Source organism: Dreissena polymorpha, chromosome 12 (genome assembly GCF_020536995.1).
Source record: "Dreissena polymorpha isolate Duluth1 chromosome 12, UMN_Dpol_1.0, whole genome shotgun sequence".
Lineage (NCBI taxonomy): Eukaryota > Metazoa > Mollusca > Bivalvia > Myida > Dreissenidae > Dreissena > Dreissena polymorpha.
The window spans coordinates 1,627,014-1,645,983 of record NC_068366.1 but is presented as its reverse complement, the minus strand read 5'-3'; the positions used below and the strand labels follow the sequence as shown (position 1 = coordinate 1,645,983).

Here is an 18,970-nt window from a genome sequence, read left to right as displayed (position 1 = left end):
CGATACGGCTTGCACAAGCATTAAATCCCCCTTTTCCAGAGCGAGGCACATTTATTAAAAATTATTTTTTGAGCTTATATATAATTATGTTTTTATTTGATAATTTATGTTTCAAGTAAGTATTCAAGTTTGTTTTCGTCTTATTACAGCACGTGCGATATAGTTAACACTACGAAATTATTGTTGAATTCCTCTGAAATTCGGTTTTGTTTTTCTAGACGAGGAATCGCTTTCCACTTTTATATGATAGATGTTTCCATTGCATGTATTTGTCATAACACATGCGACATTATAGTATTGTTTCAATATCCCTATAATTATTCGTTAACAATAAGGAATTTGCATCGACTATATTTAAGCGAAGAACCGAATATTTGCCTCTTCATGACTTGCTGGTAATGCGATCGTTCAGCGTTAAGTTATCAGCATATAATTTGTGTTTGTTTTCACTCCGAAGTAGAGTGTCCATGCGTCCTGCCTGCGCCTCCGCATGTTGAACACGAAAGGTAATAAGCAATCACTACGAACGTTAAATTTCGCAAATCAACATACAGTGCAAGTCAAACAAAGCAACTTGTTCACACAACATCGGACACTTTTAATTTATGCAACATATTAAATTGTTATTGTTCATGTCCAGCTGTATACACATTATAGTCAAGTTTAAACAGCACTGAGAGTATTTGAATCTGTCACATATATAAATGTTAAAACATGAATTCTGAACACGATACAATTTCAATATCCAAAATAGTGTTGTTGTTATATTTCAATTCAGTTCTGTAATCAGAATATACATGTGTATATCTGATTTATTGCAAGAATAAAGTTACATAAATAAACGTACCTGGTAAGCAAATTCGTTTAATTGGTGTCCCTGCCGAATTAAAACATCTTTTAGTTTCAATCAGGTACTCTTTCAAAGGGTACTCTGAATTGACCGAATCACCCTGACAAAACTTAAGCAAGAACCTACGAAGAACAAGAGGGCCATCAGGCCCTAAGGCGCTCACCTGAAAGCCAAAGGAACTAGACTATTCTGAAAAAAATGCAAGCTGATTAATGAAGATTATTTTGGACCAAAAAAGTGACTTTTAACATGTTTTTTATATTTGACCTTGTGACCTAGTTTTTAAGCTCATATGACACAGCTTCAATCTCTGGCAAAATTTCATTGGGACATTGGGACAAATGTTCTGACCAAGTTTCATGAAGATTGGCCAATAAATGTGGCTAATATAGTGTCAACAAGTTTTCACTTAAGCCATATAAGGTCCGAGATATTATCGGGACACATGTTTTGACTAAGTTTCATGAAGATTGGACTAAAAATGTGACTTCCAGAGTGTTAACAAGGTTTTACTATAGCCATATAAGGAAAACTACCACGCCCCCTGGCGCCCATGTTTTTCAACCAACCGAAACCATTTTCGAACCCGTCCAAGATATTATAGGGACACATGTTCTGACAAAGTTTCATGAAGATCGGACAATAAATGTGACTTGTAGAGTGTTAACAAGGTTTTACTATAGCAAACTGCCACGCCCCCTGGCGGCCATGTTTTTCAATCAACCGGAACCATGTTCGAACCCGTCCAAGATATTATAAGGACACATGTTCTGAGTAAGTTTCATGAAGATTGGACAATAAATGTGGCCTCTAGAGTGTTAACAGGGTAAATGTTGACGACGCACGACGGACAAAAGGTGATCACAACAGCTCACCATGAGCACGTTGTGCTCAGGTGAGCTAATAAAAAAACACATTCAATTTGAATTTCATCACATTTCATACAGCAGTGCAGACATATTTTTTTTCAAGTTCATTCAATTAAGGTGCCATTACTAACAGAACTGAACCTAACAACACTTGCATGGGTGCCCCCAAAATATAATAATACTAAACTTATATTTTAAATTTCATGACAGTTCAGTCAATAATGTTATTTAGAAACAGCTCATGGCAGAAAATATTTCAATCAATTCAGGGGACATTACTCTTGAAACCAGAAACCATTTTACTTTTTCTGGTCACCATGACCTTTGGCCTTGTGACCTGAGTTATCATCCGGAAACCATTTTACTATTTTGAGTCACTGTGACCTTGACCTTTGACCTAGTGACCTGAAAATCAATAGGGGTCATCCTAGGCATAAGTGTTTACGAGTTATCATCAGGAAACCATTTTACTATGTTGGGTCACCGTGATCTTGGCTTTTGACCTTGTGACCTGAAAATCAATAGGAGTCATCTGCGAGTAATGATCAATGTACAATGTACTATGACCTAGTGACGTCAAACCATGCTTGTAGATCTCAATGAGATTTATGCACATTTTAAGTTTAAAGAACATAGACACAAGAATTTTTATTTTATAAGCAAGGTTCAACTTTCGGACAGACACACACACACACAATAACAGACAGACAGGCCAAAACAATACACCCCTTGATCATTCAATTTGAGGGCATAAAAACCACTGCAAGAATACTACTAGTGACACATATCTTAAATGTCATCTTCACTGTCACTGTCTTCCTGCTCAACTGGTACATGCAGTTCACGTTTTAACCTTGTAATTATCTGGTTCAGTCTGTCCTTCATCATTGGGAGTTGGTCCTCATTCATAGGAAACGGTTTAATATTTTTAAAGCCAGGGCACTTTCGCCCAGGAGTATACTTGAAAGGTTTGATGTTGCGTAGAATCTTTGCAACTGACTCTTTGTCGGATTCATTAAGAGGTTTGCTATGGTGCCCACTTTTGGGTTTAATGTTAACACATTCATCCAACTTTGAGCATATTTCAGATATTGTGTCAGCTGCCCCTGTTACACGCTGAATTGACTTTTCACTCTTGTTAGCACCAAGTGATTTTATAAGAGTCTTTTGATTGCAAACTGAATGTTCTTGAGTCAAGCCACTTTCCACATTTTGCCCTTTTCCACCTTTAACATTAACATATGCACCTTCAAGTACTCTCATACGCTGCAGAGGTGACAACAAGTAGTTACATTTAAGCACAAAGGCGATATTTTCTACTAAGTATTTACTCAGCTTGGAATGTGAATAAAAGAATGTCAACGAGTACTGGCAATTCAGAACAGTCCTGTTTAAATCACCTTTTTTTGCTGTATCAAGTAGCTCGGCAAGATGTAAATACCAATGGCATAATTGAGATGCATAGTTGAAAAGCTCATCTGGTTCAGAGTTGGCAGCAGCTACTGGGTTTAGCAAAACACGCTCTCCATTTGGTTTTACTATGTATACGGATGGCTGTACTGCTGTTGTTTGTCTGTTGATTGGCTCTGGACAGTCCACTTTTCCATAGCCATAATGATTTATTAAAATCTCCAATCAGCGACTTCAAGCCTTGTTTTTGCTCATCATCGGATTGTTCTGTCAAACCGGTTAGCAGAGGATGCTGAACGTTGCTGTCAACAGAATCCATTTGCAGAAATGCCAGGAATTGCTCTGTTACCATGCATTCACCAACTAACATTAAAAGTTCAAAATGTGGTTGGAACCTACCCTTCACCTTGCCATTTACATCTGTATGGTGCAAAATGGTCTTTAAGTGATTTAAAGTCCCAGGAGTGTGCACTTGCCTGAAGAGCGCCTTGTAACACTTCTGATAATATATGTAAACACACCTTATTAGAATAATTTTCCTACATATAATGCAACTACTCAATATCACTTAATGGGTTAATTCCAAATTCTTTGCAATAAACCTATGTTTCATTTACAGTGTGTTTCCTCTATATAAACACTGTACACTAACAAGACACCTGTCCCTCATCATTTTCACATGGAAGATATACAAATCTTCAAATAGGTTTCTCATTTTCATTTTGGACAGTTTGGCTTGATGTTTTGTAACAGAACATTGCAAATCATACATGTACATTACAATCTTAAAAAAACTGTCAACATATTTGTAACAATAGGGCCATGATGGCCCTATATCGCTCATGTGACTTATGTTTCTTCTACAGACTGAAACTCTATTCCTTGCTATATCAGAAGGATATTGGATAAAGTTTTGACTATAAACGTTTAAGGATACGTTTGCTCCTGAGTTGTGCCAAATTTGGACATTAGGTATTGGTGTTTCATGGATGTTTAAAGTTTACGCCATACATGTATTATATACAACTAACTAAATATTTTTTTAATTACTAATAAGGAAAACATATTTGCCCTCAGGGTGGGGCAAAGTTTGGTCCCAATGGCATACTTTGAAAAAACATGGATCACTAGATGAAATTTCATGCCTAATATGTATGCTATAGGCTCTTTTGTTTTGGAGAACAAAATTTTTGAGGTTTTTACTATAACCATACAAGAAAAATAAATTATGCCAAGGGTGGGGCTAAGTTTGCCCCAGAGACATAATTGTTTTCCCTTTGGTTGCCATGGTAACCAGTTATGCAAGGAATGCAGAGCTTCATAAAAGGAACATTCCTGCCAAGTTACATAAAGACTAGCCCAGTGCTTAAGGAAGGAATGCATTTTAAGTTAAAATGTTGAAACTAAACAACAGACAATGACCAGTCGAAATTGCTTACCCATAGCAGTTTGTGCTGGGTGAGCTAAAATACACAACAATATTAATGTCAATTTGCAATGCAGATTTTGCAACTGAAACACACCTCAAGAAAGTCCTGCTTGATGTGCCACATCTCGCATACAATTGGTTGAAGGTCGTCAAATCTCTTTTCTGAAACAACTGACAAGCTTCTCAACGATTTTGCTTCTTGCAGTCTTACTCTGGTCAGTTGGTCACCCCCGACAGGTACTCCAAACTTCCGAAGAGCATCAGCATTTCCTAAAGTTGAATGACATATCGAATAAAGATAAAGAATTAGGTCTTAAAATAACAATGTATTAAACAAGAGCGGTCACCATAGGATGACATATGCGGCGTATGCCCCCTATAAACGCTTTGATAGAAGTTATGAGCATTGTTCGAAACCTAAACGCAGATTTCGAAACCTTACTCACATGCGGTCTGGATAGGCTAATCTGAGACGACACTTTACTCACATGCAGACTGGACAGGCTAATCTGGGACGACACTTTACTCACATGCGGACTGGACATGCTAATCTGGGACGACACTTTACTCACATGCGGTCTGGACAGGCTAATCTGGGACGACACTTTACTCACATGCGGACTGGACAGGCTAATCTGGGACGACACTTTACTCACATGCGGACTGGACAGGCTAATCTGGGACGACACTTTACTCACATGCGGTCTGGACAGGCTAATCTGGGACGACACTTTACTCACATGCGGACTGGACAGGCTGATCTAGGACGACACTTTACTCACATGCGGTCTGGACAGGCTAATCTGGGACGACACTTTACTCAATTGCATTAAGCCCAAGTTTCTTAGAACCAGGCTCAGTTAATGGTTTTGCTTCACATTTTCTGCGCTATTAAACAGGACCCATGATGACTCTTAGAGTCAGCTGTCGCTCGGGCCGGAAATAGAGGGGGTCTCGCTCAAGTTTGGGGTCTTCATCACCGCGTACTTGCTGTTGATATAAAATGTCGGCTCCCTCGCTACCGATAAACAGACGAGAAACACGCATGCGCAGAGCAGACAGAAGGAGACTATGGGGAGAGCGATGATGATGTTTTCAGCCGAGACTAAGTTTACTTTAATCTTGTGACCGATTTCTTAAGGGCACACAAGCGGAGAAGTCGCGTTCTGCGAGGTCGCAGTGAGCAGTTCCGGTACCACGCTCGTCCGGAAGGTCATGAATGGCTCCCGGAAGTGGTGTTTGGGGGTCACGTGCGCTGCGGAGATGTCTCGGTACGTCATACTCGTGGCGTCATATTCAGGACACTGAGGGTCGCCGCTGGCGTTGAGCGGATTGGGATTTCTGAAACGACACCTTTGACCTAAGGCCGCATTCATCATGGTTTCCAATAACCAATTCTTATACTTAATACTTTAAACTATTACTATTAGTGGGACATCACATTTCGTTGATGACCGATCCACGCTCTTGGAAAAAAAGCTGGGCTTATGCGCGTAAAGTGTTGTACCAAGTTAGCCTGTTTAGTCCGCACAGGCTAATCAGGGACGACGCGTAAAGTGTTGTACCAAGTTAGCCTGTTTAGTCCGCACAGGCTAATCAGGGACGACGCGTAAAGTGCTGTACCAAGTTAGCCTGTTTAGTCCGCACAGGCTAATCAGGGACGACACTTTCCGCCTCACATGGATTTTCGCTAAAAAGTAGACTTCCTTTAAACGAAAAGTACCATACAGTCGGAAAGCTGCGTCCCTGGTTAGCCTGTGCGAAGTGTACATGCTAGTCTGGGACGACACTTTACGCAGATGCTGTAAGCCCCGTTTTCCCAGATCGCCGTCATTCTAAGACACGCTTAATTATGAATTTAAAAACACGTCAAATACTAACTTAATTATTTAATTTAAGTTATGGCTTGAAACGTGTTTCATTAGATTATATTTACCTAAAGATTAATCCATTCGTAAATACTATCTCCACGTGTCTTAAAGATAAAATTGAACAGTTCGTTGCAACCAAATATAGAAACTGATTTTAATATTGACGTGAATTGTATCACAGCGTTTATCTATACGCATGTTTGTCAGAAATTTCCTTACCGAAATCTGTTTAATGCATGTCATTTAAAACCTATGTTGAACATTTGTTTCGAGTCTACTTAATATCTCGAGTATATCTGCTTCGAAAATACCGTCAATAACTCGTGAACCCGTGCTAATGTTTGAAATGTCATTAGATGCACTATTTATACCAGATTAGGACCAAATAGCTTGCCTTATACACTAGACAAATTGAATTAGTGGGACTGAATTCCACTGAATTCCACACTTAAAAATACAGTAATAGAAACCAATACATAAAATATTTCACTTTAAAATAGCTATACATGTAAATTGGCGCCATCTCCTTGGCACTGGCTCCATCTTTTTTTTAAAAGGAAGTTTATCTTTTAGATCGGCTAGAAGCCGTTGTTTTTGTGAACGCATTCACTCGTACAGGTTCAAAAAAATATTTTATATAATGAGCGATGTAATTGGCTGCGTTTCCAAATGGGTTGTGATTGAATGTTTCTGTACATCTTTGGATGAATTTATAATCGCTGAATCGCACTACATTGGACGATTTTTAAAAACAATGCGAAATATGCAGAAAAAAACATATACGATATAATCACCATGTAAAATAATCAGAAAAATTTCAAAACATCCGGGCCTTAGCGCCACCTCGGAAGTAGCATTGGCTCATTTATAAACGCATCTCAAAATAGATGTGGCGCGCGTGATGAACGGCCGTGCATAAGCCCTATTTTAGAATACATGGCGTTAGTAATTTATATTATCGATTCATACTATTTTAAAGATGATGGCGTTGCATAAAATAATAGTACACAATTAATTTTCAATTACCGGAAAACCTTGTGATACTTTACCAAATGAAATGCGTGTACTGTATATGACAATAAGGAGCATGGATTATTCTGTTAAAACTTATTTTTTTCTCAAGAAATTGTGGCCTATCTTAAAAATTCCAATCTTAAACGATAATTATACGATTCAAGAGCATCCTATTATTCGGTATATACAGGAACTCAATACTCGTGGAAATAAATGATTGAAGGTTGAAAACCAGGTTAAAACTGAATCTAATATCAGAATTATGCATACTGTGTCTGTAATCATCGTCATGCAAGAACGGGACTTGAAGCAATACATGTAATTTTGGAACATGTCAAACCGGTTTACATGTACACATGACTACTATATTACCTTATTTATTACCATAAATTCGGTTTATTGTATTACGATACAATCTGCCATCCGGTAATTGTGCTTCGCTCTGGGAAAACGGGGTTTAATCCCTGTGCGTAACGTCTCGTCCCAGATTAACCTGTGCAATCCGTATAGGCTAATCAGGGACAACACTTTCCCCTCAACTCGATGTTTGCGAAGAAGAGACTTCCTTTAAAGCCTGTGCGGGCTGCACAGGCTAATCTGGGACGACACTTTAAGCGCTAAGTCCGGTTTTCTCAGAGCGTGACTCAAATTGTTAGTCATGCTTTACTACTGTATCGACATATTAGCCTCAATGAATGGCCCAAATAGCATGGGGCGAACGTATTTTGGGTACTTATTCTCATTTATCCAAAGCAGTTGGTTGAAAAGATAAACATATATATTCATGTATTGGCATATCATGATTTTTCAAAAATAAATAAATATTGAGATTCCTTTACCTATTTGTAATACATGTATACGAATTCGTCTTTGTTTTGTCAGTAAATCAGAGTTTGATAAAGACTTAATTTATATCTTTTTTTTTGTTTTCTGTAATTGAACTATGTATATTTCATTGTATTTTACAATTTAATAAAAAAAACTCACTTTTGATTTCAACCCCCTCAGTTTTCCGAGCTAGCGGGTGTAAATGTGTACAAGTAAATGAACCTCATTCTTCATAAAAGCTATTTGTAATTACCAAAAACCATGATTTTACATCTAAGAGAACGTCCCCGCCCCCTTAAAAAATTACACAATTACCTGTTAGTCATGGCGGGGGGGGGGGGGGGGCATGCGTATACAGGAGCTTACCGCGTTTAAGTGAGGTTAGTAGGAACTTACTTCCAAGATGGCGTCACTTTGGTGTTATTTGTGAGAGAGTTACGGGTATTTTTAACCGGTTAGCCACTGTATATTTATAACGGAGGATGAAGACATTAATCCTGATAACGTATAATAAGAAATATATTTATAAAGATATTCGCCGTATATCCTGACTTTAGAGGAATACAGTAAGAAAACATACGTTTTTATTTGAAACTGTAGTAGAAACAATGATGAACCATTCTTTTTAAAGTAAAACAACTTTTATAATTACATTTGTATAATAACTTGCCAGGACAGAATTATGGGCCTTGGTTTTTGACATCTGATAAAGTGTGAAGCTAATGATGGTGCCCTAATACTTTCGATACTTGACATGAAGTAAAACTAAACAAAATAACTGCGTATGCGAGTTTGATAAGAGAAAATTTTCAAAAAATAATATATATTTTTAAGTTCATATTAAATACCACACACTATGAAAACACATAATATTGCTTGTGTAATGTACATTACGTAAGTTGCTGCTCATATGGGATCCCCACCAGGATTTGAACCTGGATTTCCTCTCCATATGGAAAGGTGTGTTTGCTTACACTATAAGGATGTTCCCATAAATAGCAATAATATTGGCTACAATTATTTCTGTCAACTATATGAACTTGTACAATAAGTTTTGACACAAACATATCTAAATACATGTTTTGAAGCTTTTCAAACACAATTAATCCTCCATCTGCTTTTTAAGGCAGATGTCACTTTACTTATGACATGTACCATAAGGGCTTGCCTTTGAAGCTGCTCTGGATCAGGATCTGGTGTAGGTCTGATAATCCTATCTCCAGCCCTTCTGTCCTTTTTGTGGTTGATGGCAGTGACTATGGCTCTAATTATCGAGTCAACTGAAGGGTCAGTCTCAGTTCAAGCAAGAACCACTCCATCTTCTTTCCACCAGCACTGAACCTGAAATCACACAAAGATACTTTAAACCACATTTTGTTATAGAAGCAATTACCTTTTAATGCCTTTATGTCTGTTTATTAACATGTGTTAGTACATGTGTTGGAACATTTACATTTAATAAGATGTACACAGAATATGTGCTTATAAAGTTCTGGAATTATTTCCCAAAATTTCACCAAGAAAGTTTAATGTACAGAAAACTTTAGCTTATTAAAAAAACTAAACAATAATGTAACAGATATGCACACTTACTTTAGTCTTTTCCAAGGTTCCATTATAACCATGAATACATCAAATTGTCTGTTGCATAAACATTGTTACTGATGACTCAACATACAACAATTCAAAAGTTTTAATGACTTAACACAACGCTGTTAAAAACTAGGAGCGCTTTCCATATTGGTAACAACAATTATAATCATAAAAGAAGTTGCTTTCCTCAATTAATGTTAATATAATTCTTTCAAAACAATGATAATATTTACATTTGCATATACTCGTCAATAAATATCTCAAATGCAGTAAAGGTGTGCTGATTTATACGCGCCAGCTGAATACATGTGTCTTGCATCACACGATGGCCCTTGACTATCATCTCTTGTATATAGTTGTACTTTGTCAGTACTGTTCTCCACCGTGCCTTGGGAACAAAACTCATCCAGCAGGGCCCTCAGATACCTGTTACAGTCAAACCAAGTGCTGGAACATGGTGCAGGGATATTGCACATTTGTAATTGTTAAAGATGATGGTTTATATTATATGAGTGTTATCGCCACAATAACAACTTAATACATGTATTAACACCACAATATTAACTGAAATCTAAAACAATTTTAATTGGCTGTAAGTATATATGGTGGCATATTAGCTATAAAATCATGATACAATTGTTGAACCAAACCTTTTTAAATGGAAAATGAAGTTGAACTAATGTCATGTGATGTTGTTCAGTTTTATTTTTTACACTCTGGCCTCCATGAATCCTCTGTACCTGAAATATTTTCTGCGCCATCATCAAACAAATGTTATTAATTACAGATAAATTTTAGCAATACATGTACCTTATAAAATTACAGTACATGAAATTACTGCAAAACAAGGCTTTTTTCCTTCTTAGAGAATGGTCGTAGCAGGCCATTTCACAATTTCAACATGGGCAGTTCACAAATCTAGCAAGGCCACAATACTTGACAAAAACAGCCATTTTTAACTGTGAAAATCTGACTGTTTGGGCTTTAAATTGGCAATTTCACCATTAAAAATTACAACTTGATTAAATATTTTACATAAGTGAGACAAGATATTGACAATGGTTAGGCTTTTCTATGGTTTAATATAGAGTACATGTCCCTGCAGTCAGAATATTGTTGATCTAAATGTAAGTGGTTATTTGTTGAAAGAAAGTGTCAAGACAATGAAAATATGACTTTAATGTATTATTTTAAGGAAATTTAATATGATGCAAGTATTAAACATGCTTTTACTATTCTTATTCTTAACAAACTGAATTTCACATTTTTAACAAGTTCGCGACTTGTTTTTTCACAATTTTGAAAAGTTCGCAACTCAGTTTTTCACAAACTCAGAGGGGGCCAGGGCTGCTTCACAAAGTCAGGAAAAAAAGCCCTGCAAGAAGAAAACGAACAATCTAAAACAGAATAAACTACTGACTACCAAAAATGTAAATACATAGTAACAAACTCAAAATTGGAGTGTTTCACACAAATTTTTCTTTGGATATAATTAGGAACGTGAACAGAGCTCCAGATAATTTTTTCAGCCGAGGGGTATTCCACTCATGAAATTTTTAATTGATGAGTACAAATCAAAATCCAATAATTTTAAGGAGTATTTATATCCAAAGGATCAGAATTAATAATAAATTGTACATGTAGTGTTAACTCGCTATAACAAGCAGTCTTGTACACAATAAAACAATCACTTTTTTTTATTTAACAGTTGTTCTGGGGTTTATTGCGCTTGGCTTATAAGCAGCCATTAATCTATTTTTCCATCTTGATTTGACACGCCACTGTTTAGCACACACTGTACAGCCATGATCAAAATCTTCTAAGCTTGGCCCATAAAACTTGTTTATTATATGTGTATTTCGGCTGCCATTTAAAAAGTGCATGAAGGAAAAAGTTTTTTTATAGTGCCACACAAGAGATAACTGATAGTAAAAATTAAATGCTTGAAGTTGGGCGATTCAGATTTTATCGAACGTGATGTCAAATGTTTCACCATAAGCGTTTATTGATTCTCAACAATGCAGCGGGGAGCCCGTTGTGTCAAAATCGGTCTTTATCGTGGGCCAAAATGAAATGATACTGTTCTGACTGAGGAGTAAATTAGGTCGGGAACCACATTCTATACATAGATCGTCATGTCACTACGTTTTTACCGGTGTGGACACAATAACGGGAACCAGTCATGTTTACATGAATTTATATGCATGTATAAACGGCTAATACGCATTGAAATTGCACACAATGAGTAATCAGAATTTAGCCAGGAGTTTTTTTACTCAACAAAATTTTAAGTCATGCGTATTTTCTTTTTTTTCATGCGTATTTTACGCAAAAACGCATCTTATCTGGCCCTCTGAACGTGAACAATATGCATTTTTTTCTAAAATATTGAACTAATTACGCTTAATATATAGGAGGTTTTTGTGTGACGTCACAAGAGGGGTTTTCCGTTACTAAAAATAGATTGGCCGTCAACTTCTTGATCGCGGCCAATTACATTGTATCAGAGTAAAGGTCGTCGGAAGACTTAATACTTACAATTTCACAAAACAAAACTATAAATACCCGTATTCTTTTTTAAAATAAGAATTTAATAAATGAAATTTCAAAAATAATAAAACATATGATAATTTGAATATTATTATAAGTGGTGTGGATGCGATAGTGTTATTTTTCATCCGCGATTGAAATTTAGTGTAAGGGGTGCATTGAATCAGTTATAAAACAAAGCCCTGCAATAGCTCAATACATTTAAATCTTGAAATGTATTTTTAATTTTCTTTTACATTGAATGAATTTTCGTTTCGTTAACATTGAATGAAAATATTAATAAATTTAAGCATTCAAATTGAAAAAACACCTGCATATTTTGCAAATTTAACAGTCTTTGCATGTACACATATATTGAAGACTCGTCTGTAGTGATAATGAGCGATACAAATCTATCATTTTATGATTCCATTAATATACACATTTAATTTATTTAACGCAAGTATTTTATATCCCTATAATGACCAAACGCGATTGCTTGTTTTCATGATGATGTTTCGAACACTGCAGTAACGCACGATCTTTACACATTATAGCAGAATTTACATTTTCAGGTTACGTTAAATACGTTAATTCTGTACAGTTAATGTGTAAAATCTTTTAAATGTATAGTTATTAAACACTTTATTATCATGTTTAAACTGGCCAATATATATACTTTATCGTTCCTAGCTGTTAATCCATTTCGGAAAAATGTCTATTTTTAAATATGTTCAAATATTTTATTAAAGCAACTGTTAAGTTTTTTACTTAATATGTCAAGAGATAACATGGAGGTACCATAAATTGTGTTTAATGACCAGACACATGTGGTTTATGCAGAGACCCCATACAGAGTCATACAAGTATAGGTCCCTGTGTTTATGACACACTGTTTTCTTAGTAATTGTCTGGACAGTATCCGATCATATCGAGATAATTGGTTTGTGATAACGAAAGGGGCAATTAAACACTGGGTTAAAATGCTGAAACAAAGAGTGTCAAAATTGGTGTGAACAATTAAATAAAAAAAATTAACATTTATCAAGAGGATTTAGTTAATATGTAACAAGGTAAGTTTTTACAGACAAATAGGTTCAAATCAGTTTCTATATGTTGATAACATAAAATCAATCAATTTGTTGTTTGTTTTCGTCCTTATTTGTGTTCGTTCATTGGATTCAATTTAATGTGAAATAAATCCAATTTCTGAGTATTTTTTGTTCTTCAAAAGGGTCGCGATTATGTTTGTAACCTTATCACGATGCGCTTCATCAATGCAAACAATAGCAGAATGGCCGCAGTTTTGACGGCCAAAATTTGAGAATGCGCAAACTTGACGTCATTATCGGAATCCCCAAAACCTCCTATTATTAAAACAAAGAATGCTTTCCTGTGTCTCCAATTAAAAGAAAACATTAAAACACATTTTCTGGTACAAACACATGTTCCAGATAGGTGGAGTACAATAGAAGAATGAAGTGACACTTCACTTTTATTAAATTACATGTAGAAGTACATTACAAACAGCTCAATTGAAAATTGGTCTCACAATAGCACATTAAGGCCTTTTTCTGTCTATTTTGGGAAAAAGTACCTAGCAAAATTGGGATTTTTTGAGTCTCGAAATCTTCCAAATTGGGAAGAATTTTCATCGACAAAAGCATTATTTGGGAAATTATGTTCATGATTTTTACCATGCAATAGTCATTGTCAGCTAACGTAAGTATGTGTATGATAAAACAAGATGTGTTTGTGAAACACAATGTCCCCCTATATGATTTTTGACCTTGAAGGATGACCTTGACCTTGTGAAGGATAACCTTGACCTTGACCTTTCACCACTCAAAATGTGCAGCTCCATGAGATACACATGCATGCCAAATATCAAGTTGCTATCTTCAATATTGCAAAAGTATTCATAAAATAAGCGATTTGGGCCACATATATTTGACCTCTGACCTTGAAGGATGACCTTGACCTTTAACCACTCAAAATGTGCAGCTCCATGAGATGCACATGCATGCCAAATATGAAGTTGCTATCTTCAATATAGCAAAAGTTATTGCAAAATGTTAAAGTTGGCGCTAACAGACCAACGTACAGACCAACAGACCAACAGACAGGGCAAAAACAATATGTCCCCCACTACTATAGTGGGGGACATAAAAACGCAGACTTTGATATGCTTGAAGTTCAAATTAAATACATAGCTCGATATGTTATTAAGGATTTTTTATGAATATTCACAGTCAAACGACCAGCATCCTATTTTTATTCAATTCAATATTCAAGTTGCTAAAAGTCTGAAGGCAACCATGCTTTGAAACACAAAAGTAAAGCTGAACATCATAAATGTACAGTATTGAAATATTAAGAAGCTACAAAGGGCAGTGACTCTGAATATGGCAATGGCAAATGTTCATCACTTGCTTGCTAATGTGGGGCCCGTCTAATGTGTGAGTCAGATTCTGGGTTAACCATAGACTGACTGGCGGTAGTATTTCCCCACAAAACATTCAGTTTGTGTGTGCCTTTCGAGTCAATTTTTCGTATTTTACTTCGATAGTACTTCGAAATTATGCGGCATTTTTTAGACTGTGTCCAATTTTCTTTTTTTTCCCCCAAATTTACTCTTTCGAACCACAGCAACGTTGAAACTGAAACTAGTCGGCACATTTATTTACATCGGACCATCGATATCGATTCTCAACCAATTTACAATAATTAATGCGTACACATGTTTATCACGTGTTGTATACATACCTGATAATTCTGAATAATCCAACACTTCAATATTTAAAAGCTAATTCTGACCGAAAATGCCTGTAAATGTGTCTTAAGAAATGCATCGACACAAGCGGCTGCCATTTTGTCTGAAGTCTCAAGTTCGCAAAATTGCATTATGGAACACTCGATACGATGATGTTCTATGCATTGGCACGTTTAAACACGGCGCCAGATTATTTAAAGCACAGTATCTACCTGGAAACGCATTTTTCTGCTTCGATTATTTTGGTCGGAAATTGGGATTTTCTTTTGATAATTGGGAAAAAACATCCATATTTGGCATTGGTAATGGGTCCAACTATCGGACCCGTGAAATAGGTCTTCAATTTCCATATTAAATGTACATTATGGGAATGATATGATGTACTCTTTAAAGGCAAACTTGTTGGTGACTTGTCACATCACCTAATCTTCACACAGCAGCTACTGCCTGATTTTCAACAATATCTGGAGTCTAACAAAGTGCTTGAAGGCTACATGGGTTGACCATAGCAAGATTACGTCAAATCATGTGTGGCTCCCTTAGCAGGTAATCCATCAAACTTTGCTTGCAGACTAATGGCTGTACGTGTAACAACATTATAGGAATAAAACAGATTGAATTTGAAACACATTTATTTTGTCAATGTAAACATAGTGACTGTTATTTGTGCAAATTAACTTATAAACTAATGGGGTTAAATGATTTAAACGATTATACGCTTAAATTATGCATATGAACACATAAACAGCAGTATTTTTATCTGGAAAATTGGTTAAATGCTGAAATCTCACGAACCCACAATAAGAACACTAAATTACTGAGTCGTCCGAAATCCGAAAAATATGTACACTACCAACACAATACGACTATAGATACAAAATGAACACGTTCTCATAAAAAAGACTTACCAAAATCTTCACAAATCTACCAAAACATTAAAAAATCTACCCACATCTAATAATAATGTTACGTCATGTTTGTATTTCATCTATTCGTGACATTTCCCCCCAAAAAATACCAATCTCTTGCACGACGGTTACATTACTTACATTACATTCACCTCTGTGTTGGGCTCAGAACGGACTTTTGTTATTAAAGCTTCTCATTCATGTCATGATCATACCAAGCGTTCATCATTGAGGAGAGTCAGGTGACAGTATACTAAACAATCTCTTGCACGACGGTTACATTGCATTCATTGCATTAAAGAAAACCATATCATACCATGATATCTTATATCAGTCTTAATTCATTATTATAAAATTGATATGGTTTTTTTATGTTAAAAAACCAACATACATACACACGTCGAAGCAATTCCTAACGTCACTCAATAAACATTATGTTCAATTGTTTACATTTGTAAAGTGCGTGGAATGATTCCATCTGCGTAAATGGGCAATAAAATAGTTCCAAAGATTTGCATTAAAACTCGCAAGTTTTTGCACGATTTATCGTACATTTAAAAGTCATATTTCTTAATTTAATACATGCGATCTTAAATATCCAATCAATTAGACATTAAATGCGTTTGTTCGGTTTTAGCTATTTGGTACACAAAATGGCACCCTGAGCCTTTCGCAGAGGTGTATGTGAGAGCAAGGAACGACAACTCTGCGTGAAGATTGAAAAAATACCTCAAATATAGGCTACGCACCACTTACTAATGATTTATTTTCGGGCTGCTCTGGTACCCAATACATTTTAGCAGGGACCTATACTTAAATGTTATCGTTGTAGTAGATGTTATTGACCTTTAGATAACACTTGTTTGACATTATTATGTTTATATATGTGTTGCCGTACTAAACAGTTTTCACAATCAACTCGAAAGGCCTGCCTATTCAACAGGTAGCTTCAATGACATTAAAGAATTTCAGGGAAAGTCCTTATTCAAATGCGCTTGACAATCCTTTCTCTAAAACAAAGCCCACGATACCAAAGGCTAACTATCTGCACTTTTTGCTAGGAATAAAGAACATAATGTAAAAGTTAAACATTGCATGTTCAAAATAAACGCAATCATACGGTTCGTTCTTTATTTTTCTTATATTGAAAAAAAAAACACACACAATAACTATATGTACGAACATGTGATACATGTACATAAAGTTATTGTGCGTTTTAACAATAATAAAATGTACCGGTAGTTTCACACTGGAAATATGTTGTTATTCTTGAATAAATATAATTTTGTTTCAAGTTGTTAATTTTAAATGTACACAACAATTTAGCAGCAAATGCAATCAGTCATTTGGGCAGTAATCCTATGTTCCAGTACAGTGCCAAATTGCCTGTGTATTAAGCTAAAGGTAAGGATAATACAGCAGATTGCAAATACACTTTGTAGAATATTGATTACAATTTTGAAATACAAATAAAGTAAAGTATACGGAAACTAGCGCAAATGCCGGTTTAATTGAATACATTACTCATTTTTTTTCTGGAAAAAAATTCACATTGAGTTGAACGGACAATTAAGATAATACGATTTAGTAAATAATTTAGCACTGAATAAGCATCACTTGGAGACACTTACTTGAGAAAACGTAAGAAATAGCGAAATAATATAAAAGGGTTTAAATTAAAAATTGAAAAGGCGCGTCACCACTGTCCCTGTTGATAACCCACGTGTCAAACCCATCACAAACATAGCGATCTTTGGGTATCGGCAATTGTGTACCACAAAAAATGTGCTTTTCACAGTTTATGTATGGAACGATTGAAGGTGCATTTATTATTTCAGACGGTTAAAAATTCAGATATCATGTACCGGTAGTTATCGACGGCATAAGAAACCATTTTCTTTGAAGCTTTAAACCGTCAGTTATTTTGAGTTTACGTATTTATTTTAGAGACGTGAATAGACACTTTATGATCAATCAAATATGCATTTTCAAGTTCTATATCGGGAAATACAAAATTACATCCAAAAGGGATAATAATTTACTTCTAAGATACTTTGAACAATACGAAATGACGTGTAATTAATTTGGCTACATGTTACGAATAGACGGATATGTTTTATATGTGTATTCCATTTAAGTCTGAAGTAACAGGCCATATATATGCATATTCCAATAATTACTTTAAAGTGCATTGCAATTATATATTTGATTGCCACTAGCAAGTATCACGCCATATTACTATTATTTAAATGAACCTAACTCTTGGAAAACTGGGCTTAATGCATCTTGGTAAAGTGTCGTCCCAGATTAGTATGTGCTGTCCGGACAGGTTAATTTGGGACGACTTTCCGCCTTTATGAAATGTGCATAATTTATTACTAGTATCATTATAGAGATGTACATTCATGATACTTCTTTTGTAAACAATTTTCTTTAAAGTGTTTTCTTTTCAGCATAAATATAAGTGATTTTTTTAATTACTTATGGTCACGAGGCAAACTATACCTTTAAATATTGTATATGCCTTACCATAGAAAGCACATCACATTAACAACAGCTGAACCTTACTGTTGTAATAATTAGTTTACCCCACATTTCCATACGCCGGTGTTTCGATCCCACATTAGCCATACGTCTGTGTTTTCCCTCCACACATTAACCATACACCAGTGTTTCCCTCCACTATATTATCCATACGCCAGTGTTTCCCTCCCCCACATTTCTTATACTCCCGTGTTTGCCATTACCCATACGCTAGTGTTCCTAATACTACCATGTTTTCCGCCCCTATGTTTGCGACGAGAAGAGAACGCCCCCATGCGGTGCATCGACTGCGAGCAGAACTTCGGTGGCTTCTGTAGACGGGCATGCCTGCGCCTCTATGTTGCTCAAACCC

At 35.8% G+C, this 18,970-nt stretch overlaps 1 pseudogene; it reads right to left on the bottom strand.

The window, feature by feature from the left end:
* Positions 1–1,807: 1,807 nt before the first annotated feature.
* On the bottom strand, positions 1,808–10,340 carry LOC127853767 (uncharacterized; annotated as a pseudogene).
* Between the last annotated feature and the right edge of the window lie 8,630 nt (positions 10,341–18,970).